The sequence below is a fragment of the Etheostoma cragini genome, chromosome 1 (genome assembly GCF_013103735.1).
Source record: "Etheostoma cragini isolate CJK2018 chromosome 1, CSU_Ecrag_1.0, whole genome shotgun sequence".
In the NCBI taxonomy this organism is placed as follows: domain Eukaryota; kingdom Metazoa; phylum Chordata; class Actinopteri; order Perciformes; family Percidae; genus Etheostoma; species Etheostoma cragini.
The window spans coordinates 8,160,795-8,171,435 of record NC_048407.1 but is presented as its reverse complement, the minus strand read 5'-3'; the positions used below and the strand labels follow the sequence as shown (position 1 = coordinate 8,171,435).

The window sequence follows — 10,641 nt, the reverse complement described above, 5'->3', positions numbered from 1 at the left end:
TCAGCTCTAAACCTAAACTAAATTATGATTCATTTGAAAGTCTTGTTCTTAGTCTTTCACACCCAAGTTGGAAATCAAAGCAACCAGTTCTATTTGTTATAGTGTACCGAGCACCTGGTCCATACTCGGAATTCTTATCCGAATTTGCAGAGTTTCTGTCAAACTTAGTGCTAAAAACGGACAAAGTTATTATTGTAGGGGATTTTAATATTCATGTGGACGATGAGAATGATAGCCTTAGTACTGAGTTTATCTCTCTTTTAGATTCTATTGGCTTCTCTCAAAGTGTTCATAAACCGACTCACCTTTTTAATCACACCCTCAATCTGGTTTTGTTATATGGTGTTGAAATTGAACGTTTAATAGTGTTCCCACAGAATCCCTTTTTATCTGACCACTGTTTGATAACTTTTGAGTTTATACTGCTGAACTACACGCCATTAGGCAAAACCTTCTATACAAGATGTCTATCAGATAGTGCTGTAGCTAAATTTAAGGATGCGATTCTGTTAGCATTTAATTCATTACCAAATCACAAAGTAACGGAGGACTACTATGCTATTAGTCCCTCCCAAATCGATCATTTTGTTGATAGTGCAGCAGGCTCGCTACGAATGACTCTCGACTCTGTTGCCCCTCTAAAAAAGAAGATAATGAAAAAAAGACGGTTAGCTCCATGGTATAACACTGAAACTCGCAAATTAAAGCAAATATCGCGGAAACTTGAGAAGATCTGGCGCTCCACCAAACTGGAAAATTCTCGTTTAATCTGGCAAGATCGTCTTAAAACGTATAGGAAGGCCCTTCGTAATGCCAGAGCAGCGTACTACTCGTCATTAATAGAGGAAAATAGGAACAACCCCAGGTTTCTTTTTAGCACTGTAGCCAGGCTAACGGAAGGTCACAGCTCTACTGAGCCAAGTATTCCCATAGCTCTTAGTAGTAACGACTTTATGAGGTTCTTCAATGATAAATTTATAACTATTAGAAGCAAAATTCACCAAGACCTGCCTTTAACTGGCACTGACTTATCTCTAAACTCAGGAACCTTAGAAACAGCTTTAAAACCAGATACATGTTTAGACTGCTTTGCTTCACTTGATTTTTATCAATTTAATTCAATTATTTCTTCATCTAAGCCATCAACCTGCCTCTTGGATCCCATCCCGACTAGGCTTCTTAAAGAAGTTTTACCATTAGTCAACACTTCGCTACTGGATATAACCAATTTGTCTTTATTAACAGGCTATGTACCACAGCACTTTAAAGTTGCTGTAATTAAACCTCTTCTGAAAAAGCCAAACCTTGATCCAGATGTTTTAGCCAACTATAGACCTATATCTAACCTTCCATTTCTCTCTAAGATTCTTGAGAAAGCAGTTGCCAAACAGCTGTGCGACCTTCTGCATAGCAACAGCTTATTTGAGGATTTTCAGTCAGGATTTAGAGTTCATCATAGCAGAGAGACAGCACTTGTGAAAATTACTATTGACCTCCTAATTGCATCAGACAAAGGACTTATCTCTGTACTTGTGTTATTAGATCTTAGCGCTGCATTTGATACCATTGACCATTATATCTTATTACAGAGTTTGGAACATTTAATTGGCATTAAAGGAACTGCTCTAAGCTGGTTTAAGTCTTATTTATCAGATCGATCTCAGTTTGTTCATGTTAACGATGAATCCTCTGTGCACGCCAAGGTTAGTCATGGAGGCCCACAAGGATCTGTGCTTGGTCCAATCCTGTTCACTTTATATATGCTTCCTTTAGGCAGTATTATTAGGAAACACTCCATAAACTTTCATTGTTATGCAGATGATACTCAGTTATATCTATCAATCAAGCCGGATGAAACTAATCAGTTAGCTAAACTTCAAACGTGCCTTCAGGATATTAAAACTTGGATGACCTGTACTTTTCTAATGTTAAACTCAGATAAAACTGAAGTTATTGCTCTCGGACCCAAGCACCTCCGTGACGCATTATCCAAAGATATTCAAAGTTACTCTGGATGGCATCACCCTGGCCTCCAGCACCACTGTGAGGAATCTTGGAGTTATCTTTGACCAAGACATGTCCTTTAATTCCCACTTAAAGCAAATTTCATATAAATTTAGAATAGAATTTAAAATCCTTCTTCTCACCTACAAAGCTCTTCATGGTCAGGCTCCATCTTATCTTAAAGAGCTCATAATACCTTACAACCCTACAAGAGCACTACGCTCCCAGAATGCAGGATTACTGGTGGTTCCTAGAGTCTCTAAAAGTAGAACGGGAGCCAGAGCGTTCAGCTATCAGGCTCCTCTCCTGTGGAACCAGGTTCCAGTTTGGGTCCGGGAGGCAGACACCGTCTCCACGTTTAAGAGTAGGCTTAAGACTTTCCTTTTTGATAAAGCTTATAGTTAGGGCATAGAATTGAATATTGTTAGGGAGTGAGGAGTCGCAGCGTCCGCCTAACCCGGCCCACTTGCTTCTCTTCATAGTTGTCAGATGTATCTATCATGTAATCAAGAATATAATAAAACTAAAGGGAGACTTGGCCTGAGTTCTAGCCCGACCGGGCTGGAGCTCTCTTTACCTTGTCTCTCTTGGTTTTTGCTGTAATAATAGTTTTAGACAGCTGGGGACTTATTTTGATACACTGAGCTCCTCTCTCCTCTATCTTTCCATCTTTTCATTTATGTGCATCCATGTCCCAGAAATGCTTGTTACTAACCTAGCTCTGGGGAGTCATTCCCCGGAGTCCTAATGTTCTTTTTTCCCCAGAATGTTCCCTTGGATCAGAGAGGCTCCAAAATCAGGGTAGCATCTGTCGCCTTGGTCCCGCTCCATGTTCAGTGATGCCATGTTCTACTGCTACACTGCAGTGCCCGGCTATGTCCTGCTGTGCCTTGTAATGCCGCACAGCGTCCTGCTATGCCGCAAACTACTACAAAGAACTGCTACAGACTACAAATTTTTGTCTATTTTTGTTATTGCCACTCTTCATTCCAACCCCACCCGGCCCGTCAGACACCGCCTACCATGAGCCTGGGTCTGAACGAGGTTTCTGCCTAAAAGGAAGTTTTTCCTCGCCACTGTCGCACTGTTGCTTGCTCTGGAGGAGACTACTAGAACTGTTGGGTCCTTGTAAATTCTGGAGTGTGGTCTATCTGTATAGTGTCTTGAGATAACTCTTGTTATGAATTGATACTATAAATAAAATTGAATTGAATTGAATTGAATTGTTCTGCCTACTAACAAATGAAACTGCTCCTGTTTGTGGGTTGTGGAAAAATTGTCTTTTACTGATATGTTTTGGTGTGGCACATAGGAAATATCTTCCGTACATAAGCATGTTCTGAAACTAAATTGTCATCACAAACCGTGTGAAAAGTCAATTCTAAGCACTTCTGTTAAAAACTGTGAAACAGTTTTTTCTCATGTTGTATGCTATCACTAATTAATGGTCCCATGGGATAGAAATTTCATGTTATGAGGTGTTTTAACATTAATATGCATTCGCTTAGCCTGCCTTTGTTCCCCCAGTGGCTAGAAATGGCATTAAGTGTGAACCCAGCCCGGGGTATCCTGCTCTGCCTTTGAGAAAAGGAAAGCTGGAAAGTGAAAATCTGTAATCTTGCCCCTTATGAGGTCATTCCCTTTCTCATAAGGGGCAAGAGTCCAGATCAGTTACCTCCCCTTTCTCTGCTTTGCCCACCCATGAGAGAGAGAGACATCATGGATTTCAAACGAGCAAAGTGGCAAGGGGTCAAGGGCACAACCCCAGCCTCCACCTTGCCGCCCCCTTCCTCCTCAAAAGCGACAGACTCAGAAATGGCACATACTAATAGAAGCTCATTGTGGGACTGGCTCTAGTGGCTGTAGTTCCGCTGAATTTTGGGAAAAAGACTTCAGATACAGTATTAGGGACCACTAAGTGGTATATAAAACAGACTTCTGATACATTGTTTATTCAATTCAATTTTATTTTATTTATAGTATCAATTTATAACAAGAGTTATCTCAAGACACTATACATATAGTACATATATAGACCACACTCCAGAATTTACAATGACCCAACAGTTCCAGTAGTTTCCTCCAGAGCAAGCAACAACTAGTTGTTAGTAGGACCACTAAGGTCTGTATAATAGAGACTTCAGATACAGTATTAAGGTACCACTAAGGTCTATATAAAAGCAACTTTAGATACAGTATTAGGGGACAACTAAGGTCTATATAAACAAGACTTCAGATACAGTACTAGGGGACAAATTAGGTCTATATAAAAGAGACTTCAGACACAGTACTAGGGGACCACTAAGGTCTATATGTCATGGGATCTTTAACCATTTGTGGAAGAGGATGCTATACAACTGCATCCCAAACCAAAACAGCAAATACAATGTATTTAGGATCCTTCTAGTCCGATAACATCCCAGCTTGCCTAAACACACTTCAATGACTTTGCTGCGTTGCTTATAAAATAGCAAGTGTGTGCAATCAAAAGATAATTGGGAGCCTCTGGTGCAAATGAATCAAAATCCACCATTAATTTCTATCTCCCTCCCTTCATTTCATGCTCCATTCTTGGTACACCCATAAATTCATATGCAGTATGCAACAATGCATTTTTGTGTCCTATGTGAGATCACATAATACATTATAACACTGTATTCTTTTTTTTTTTAATTCGAGAAACACAGACACACGCAAGCAAGTGTTGCACAATAACCTTCAAAAGCATTCAACATACCTGCTGCAACTACAAACATTTAATGAAAAGGAAAGGGACCTATTTCACACATCATCCGTTCTGCTGATCTCATTTACACCTTCATGTAAATGCTCAATAAGAATTCACTCTAAGAACATAGAGTACAGACTGTATTAGGGTTCAACCTTATAAAGCCATCTTGTGAGTGTACATTCTTTTTGTAAAAGCCCCATCTTCTCACTTTAGTTGCAAACACTTAACACAATCCATCCTCATGCTTCTGACGCCGCAACAACACTGCATGTGCCTTGTTTTGAATTATTATTTATCTTGTATTGCTTTACCTTCTCTGCAGGTCACAAATCTCTTGGAGATCACTGACACTATCAAATGACAGAGAATTCCAATATCAAAATCTAATCAAAATAAGCAGAGTAAGATGGCTGAACAACAAACTAAACCTTAACATAAAAGGGCATTTTACCTGCAATCTTGATGACATGGTTTACAATTTGGATCTGCAGCCAGAGAAACTATGAATTTCCATCTGTTTCCAGTATAAACTGACCAAAATGACTTTCCATCATTATTTGAATTAACAAAGTTTGGATTTGTAAATGGGAGAATGTGTTTGTGAGTGTGGCATGGCCACGCTCAACAGGCACTAGACGATCAGAGAGATGACATTCCAGGTGGAAATCAAAACCAATAAGAGCTTTGGGGTATTGGTTTTAGGGGTTTCACATGTGGCAGCAGCAAGTGGGGGAAAAGATGGTAGAAAAGGTGACTAGATGGAGGGAGCGAGTGATGATGTAGATGGCAAAGGAGAGAGTGAGCTCCACGAAGCGCCTGTGAAAATCAGTGGCCCCCTGGGAGACCAGCTGAGCTCAATTATCAGGAGAATACAGTTGCAAAGGGAAGCCGAAAGGATACAGCATCGATCTGTCACACACTGACAGCAGGGAAAAGAGCGCTGGCGGAGAGGGAGGGGTGGGCGGCAGGCTAGAAACAGAGTGAGAAAAAGCTATAGAAATGGAAAAGGGAGCAAGCCAGAATAAATAGTAAAGTAAAGAAAAGTTGAGAATAACAAATACGCTGAATTTATTGTCTAACATGTTAAATAAAAAATACAGGTTTCTTATGCCACATTTCAAACAATAGTTGGATTGGTGCTCAGATGGCACACCCATCAAATGGTTTCTGTCTTCACACAGGTAATCTGAATAACATACCAGACCTCAACCAAAAGGTTATTTTAACTTGACTTCATTATTGCAATTTTGCGGTTACCATTTCTTCATTTGTCTCTTTAAAATATGTATTCACTGACGGCCTATTTGGGTGCAGGGTGCTCACCCACAAGCACTCATTTAAACCAATTGATAAAACTGATTTAAATTTTCCTAATTCTTACTGATCGATGTATTTGGTAATTCAAAGCACTTTTTATAATGTAATTCTGCAAAGTGTTCTTTGAACATGTTTCACAATTGAAGCTAATCATCATTGTCCCTGTCTATTGAAAGTAATACAGCATTTTAATTAATGCAAACAAAACTATCCTACAGCATACATCATACTTCAAAGGAGAAACACTGTGTTATTACTCTTTGCATATTTTATGTAAATTATTTATTAAAGCCTAACACCGGCAATTACAAAGTGTACAGTCTATTTTCTTACTTATCCGTATCATACCAATTGAATATCATCTCATTAGCTACTTCTGCTTTAAGGGAAATTTATATGAGTCTTTTGTATGTGAAATGTTTTTACCGTTATTATACATAATTTATGGCCCATTCTGTTGCTGAATTTCTGCTTCTATAAGGTAGAAAACCTGTCATGCATTACTCTGTGTGTGTGTATGGTACTATGTAAATAAACAAATTCAAGATAATAAAAAACATAAAAATGTTTGCACAAAAAAATGTTGCAAGACAAAAATATAAAATAGGAATGTTTTTATTAATTAGGTAAAAGAGACGCTATTTGAGAAAATCCATTAGAATACAGAGTGGAGTGGGAAAGCATGATAAATACCAGAGGTTTTTAAAGGTCCCATGCTATGAAAATTTCACTTTGAGGTTTTATACATTAATATGTGTTCCCCCAGCCTGCCTGTGGTCTCCAAGTGGATAGAAATGGTGATAGGTGTAAACCAAGCCCTGGGTATCCTGCTCTGCCTTTGAGAAAATGAAAGCTCAGATGGGTAGATCTGGAATCTTGCCCCTTATGAGGTCATTCCCTTTCTCCGCTTTGAAAAATATTATTACTTATAAGTATTTGGTCATAAACCAAAGTATTGGACAAACTGAATTTTGACCTGATGATGGCCCTAGAAGAAGAGTCAGGAGATCACCAAAAGTTATAAATCTTCTTAAGACATGTCATGGCCATCTGTCCAGTAGCTGTTGAAGTAGTTTACAGAAGACCACAAAGCAAACCTCATCGTGGAGCTAAAGAAAAGGCCGGGATCACCAAAGTCATTAAGATAAATTGTCTGGGAACCACAAATATATGTATCAAATTGCATGGCAATATATCCGATATTTGTGTAAGACTTTTCATTAAAAGTCAATATCGCCAAGAAAGTGGGGTTTGTCCTCTGGGGATCATGAATGTCCACAAAAACCATATTACATTCCTTAAACTGCAGAGGGCCTCTATGCTTTACAATATGTCTCTCATTCACTCATTCACACAGCGATGGTTCAACACAACCACCAGGAGGAGCCGGGAATTGAACTGCCAACCTTGTGATTAAAAGATGAACCAGCTATACCTCCTGAACCACAGCCACCTCGTCTAACAGTAATTGATATTCAGTTTGGACCATGGTAGTGGACCAACCGACAGTCCGGCATTGCCATCTTGCTAGCATGGCTGGCGATGAAGTGTTTATTCTTATCCATGTTAGAGAATTAATAAATCCAATCATCGAGTATTGAAAACAAATAAGTGGATTTTATGCAGATTTTATGACAACATTATCTCTACTCAGCCTGTGCTGCATTTGAGGGATTCTTGCTGATAAATGAGAATGTCATGAGTTTGCTGTGGGCCCCAAGGCGAAGGAACGGCTGCTCGCCAAGGATGATCTACTGCTGCCTGATTCACAGCGGCTGTGCCATCTCATTGGCCTCCATGAGCTGCAGGATGCATATGACACGTGTCCTTCATTCACCTGAGCATGAATTATAATCTGTTAAAGAAAGCCTTGTCTAACAGAATCCCTGCTAATATTAATGGTGTCTAGAACACAAACATGTTACATGTATAAATAACACAGACCCAAAAACATCTTTCGTCTAGTTCGTCTTTTTTTCAAGAGCATTAGAGAGGCCATTGAAATTGAACAATGTGCAATTTAAATGAATTTTGCAAACTCAAAATGAATGTGGGTGTCGCAGCCGCATGTGTTAGCTCAGGCTCATTTCCAGATGCAATTATTAGATTGGATCAGGAGGGAACGTATATAACGAGTAATAATTTGTGGAAAATCAGTTTTCATAGAGTTTAGTTGGCATCCACTGTCTCAGAGGGCTAAAGCAGCAGATATTCAAATGTTGACTTGTGTGTTTTGAGGAGGAGACTGTCACACTTGATTGGTGACTGATCCCCTGCAGCATGTTTTTTTGGCTCTATGAGGCTGTCTTTTATGCAAGTGAATGTCTCATCTATCTCTATTTGTAAAGGTTTTTAAAGTAATAGAAATGCAGGCCTTCAGTCAGGGGATCAGTACTCAAGTACAATATTAAAACAGAGTTGAAATTGACACACACTGCTTTAAGCCTAAGAAATTTCGAGATAAAACACTGAGGAACATTGCTGGTTATACTGTGAAAACAGATGAGGCTTGGAGTTTGCTGCTTACTGCATTGAGTTGTTGGGTCATTGTTGCTAATCATGCACTGTCCGCTACCAAGGTTGGTTCCTTTTAACCACTAAAGCAACCTTTCTCTAACCACCACCACAATCTGTATCTAACCTGAAACCAAATAGTCTCAGTTGCCAGCCAAATTAATTAGACCCTTAACCTCTCCGACAGCACGGTTCGTCAACCGATACCTGTTTTTCCACAACATGTTTTCATTCATGAATTGCAAGCATTAAATCGTCACCAACACGGTCATGCACACGGCCCCCGCACAAAGCATAAGGTTACTTACAGCGGTTATAATCACGTTATGAAGTTAAGAAACACTGCACCGTTTCTGTCTAAATCGAGCGTGCATCCCTACCTTTGTCCTTGTGTCTTTATCCACAGCGGTGGAAGATAGTCATAAACTTTGATTTCCTAAATCGCAAACACTCCAAGGAATTAGAATATCCAAGCCTTGTAATCCATAATTATCTGGTCCCCTCACAATCTTGTAGTTTCTGGCCAAGTTTCAACGTTCAGAAATCTAATCAGACAATCAGAAGCATGAGGATGGATTGTGTTGAGTGTTTGCAACTAAAGTGAGAAGATGGGGCTTTTACAAAAAGAATGTACACTCACAAGATGGCTTTATAAGGTTGAACCCTAATACAGTCTGTAATCTATGTTCTTAGAGTGAATTCTTAGTGAGCATATACATGAAGGTGTAAATGAGATCAGCAGACGGATGCATCATTTTCCCTTTGCGGGCTAGAAATCAAGTCAACACACCATTAGAATCTGTGGCTTCTGCAGATTGCAATGAACCTTGTTCCCAGCCAATATAGGCATCAGCCTATCAAGAGATACCCTCAAGCTAAGCCAATGATATCGCACAGTCCCCATTTGGCCCACGTGGGAAAGATTGACAGTAGATCCGACCACTTATAAAAAGAGGTCATAAAACTGGCATCCCTGTGTAGCAAATAAGAAGACGAGTTGAATGGTACCAGACATGGCCAGAAAAACCTTACCCTGTGATACCTCCAGCTGTCTCAAAGCAAAAATAAGGCCTTCTTACGGATTTTCAACATTTCATAAAATTAGGATTACTTATTTCTATAAATCTGTGTATGTACTTCTTTTAGACATATCTGTGAGTGATGTGGATGTGTTTTTGTATTTCAGAAGTTTTGTATTTAGCACCTTTTGGCTTTTTTAGAAATAAGAAATAAGACAAACGAACAGACATATCTGTAGAAATACATTCATATAAAATCCATTTTATAAGTCATTTTTTCTGGATTTTTTCTGTTCTAAGTTGAGACATGTGGCTAGGGTACTATTTTAGTATATAGCACCTGTAATATGCTTACAGTAGTGCTTTTTACAAATTTTTCTGATGATTTACTTGGACGGAAATAGAAATTCTGTGTTCTAACCTTTGTAACTCTGTGTCAGTAAGGCCTAGTGTCACACTGCCCCTAGAAACAACAAGTTGAGAGTGTTAACTTCCCAATGAACTCAGGGTCATCCCAGAGGGCCAAAGCATGTGGAAACTGCAGCACTTTTTTAAGGGTCAAAATATAGGTGAGAAAATCATATATTTTCAAGTGTCTCTGTAATCCCTAAAGAGACACATTTGTTCATGTGTTGGGGAGTACTAATGCATTGTGGAAAATGTTGTATAAAGCCTTTAGTGTGTCCGGAGGGAACTGTGTAAAGTCTGATAAATTCAAGTGACATCACTTGAGACAGCGTTGGTTGGAGCAGAACAAGTACAAGTTTGAAAATGAAAAATATGTGTGAGAAAAAAATGAGCTCACCAGACCTCTGCAGCCTGCTCCTTATCTCTGCTTGAGGCTAGGTTTAAGGCTACATTAGCCGCTAGCATAACACATCCAAAACTCCAGCCAAACTGTCAGCGATTGACCTGCATTGCAATTTTGACGTCTGTGGAATATAAAAGATGAAATCTCTGGTTCGGCTGCATCGTTTTTAACAGAGGTGGGTAGAGTAGCCAAAAATTGTACTCAAGTAAAAGTACTGTTACTTCAGAATAATTTGACTCAAGTAA

At 39.3% G+C, this 10,641-nt stretch overlaps 1 long non-coding RNA gene across 1 annotated transcript in view; it reads left to right on the top strand.

Moving 5' to 3' along the window:
- The window catches only part of LOC117945354, a 17,267-nt gene extending 9,484 nt beyond the window's left edge, over window positions 1-7,783 (top strand). The window contains exon 3 of the long non-coding RNA XR_004656781.1: window positions 7,774-7,783. This is a non-coding gene — a long non-coding RNA (uncharacterized LOC117945354). The remainder of the gene's footprint in view (window positions 1-7,773) is intronic.
- Window positions 7,784-10,641: the final 2,858 nt, after the last annotated feature.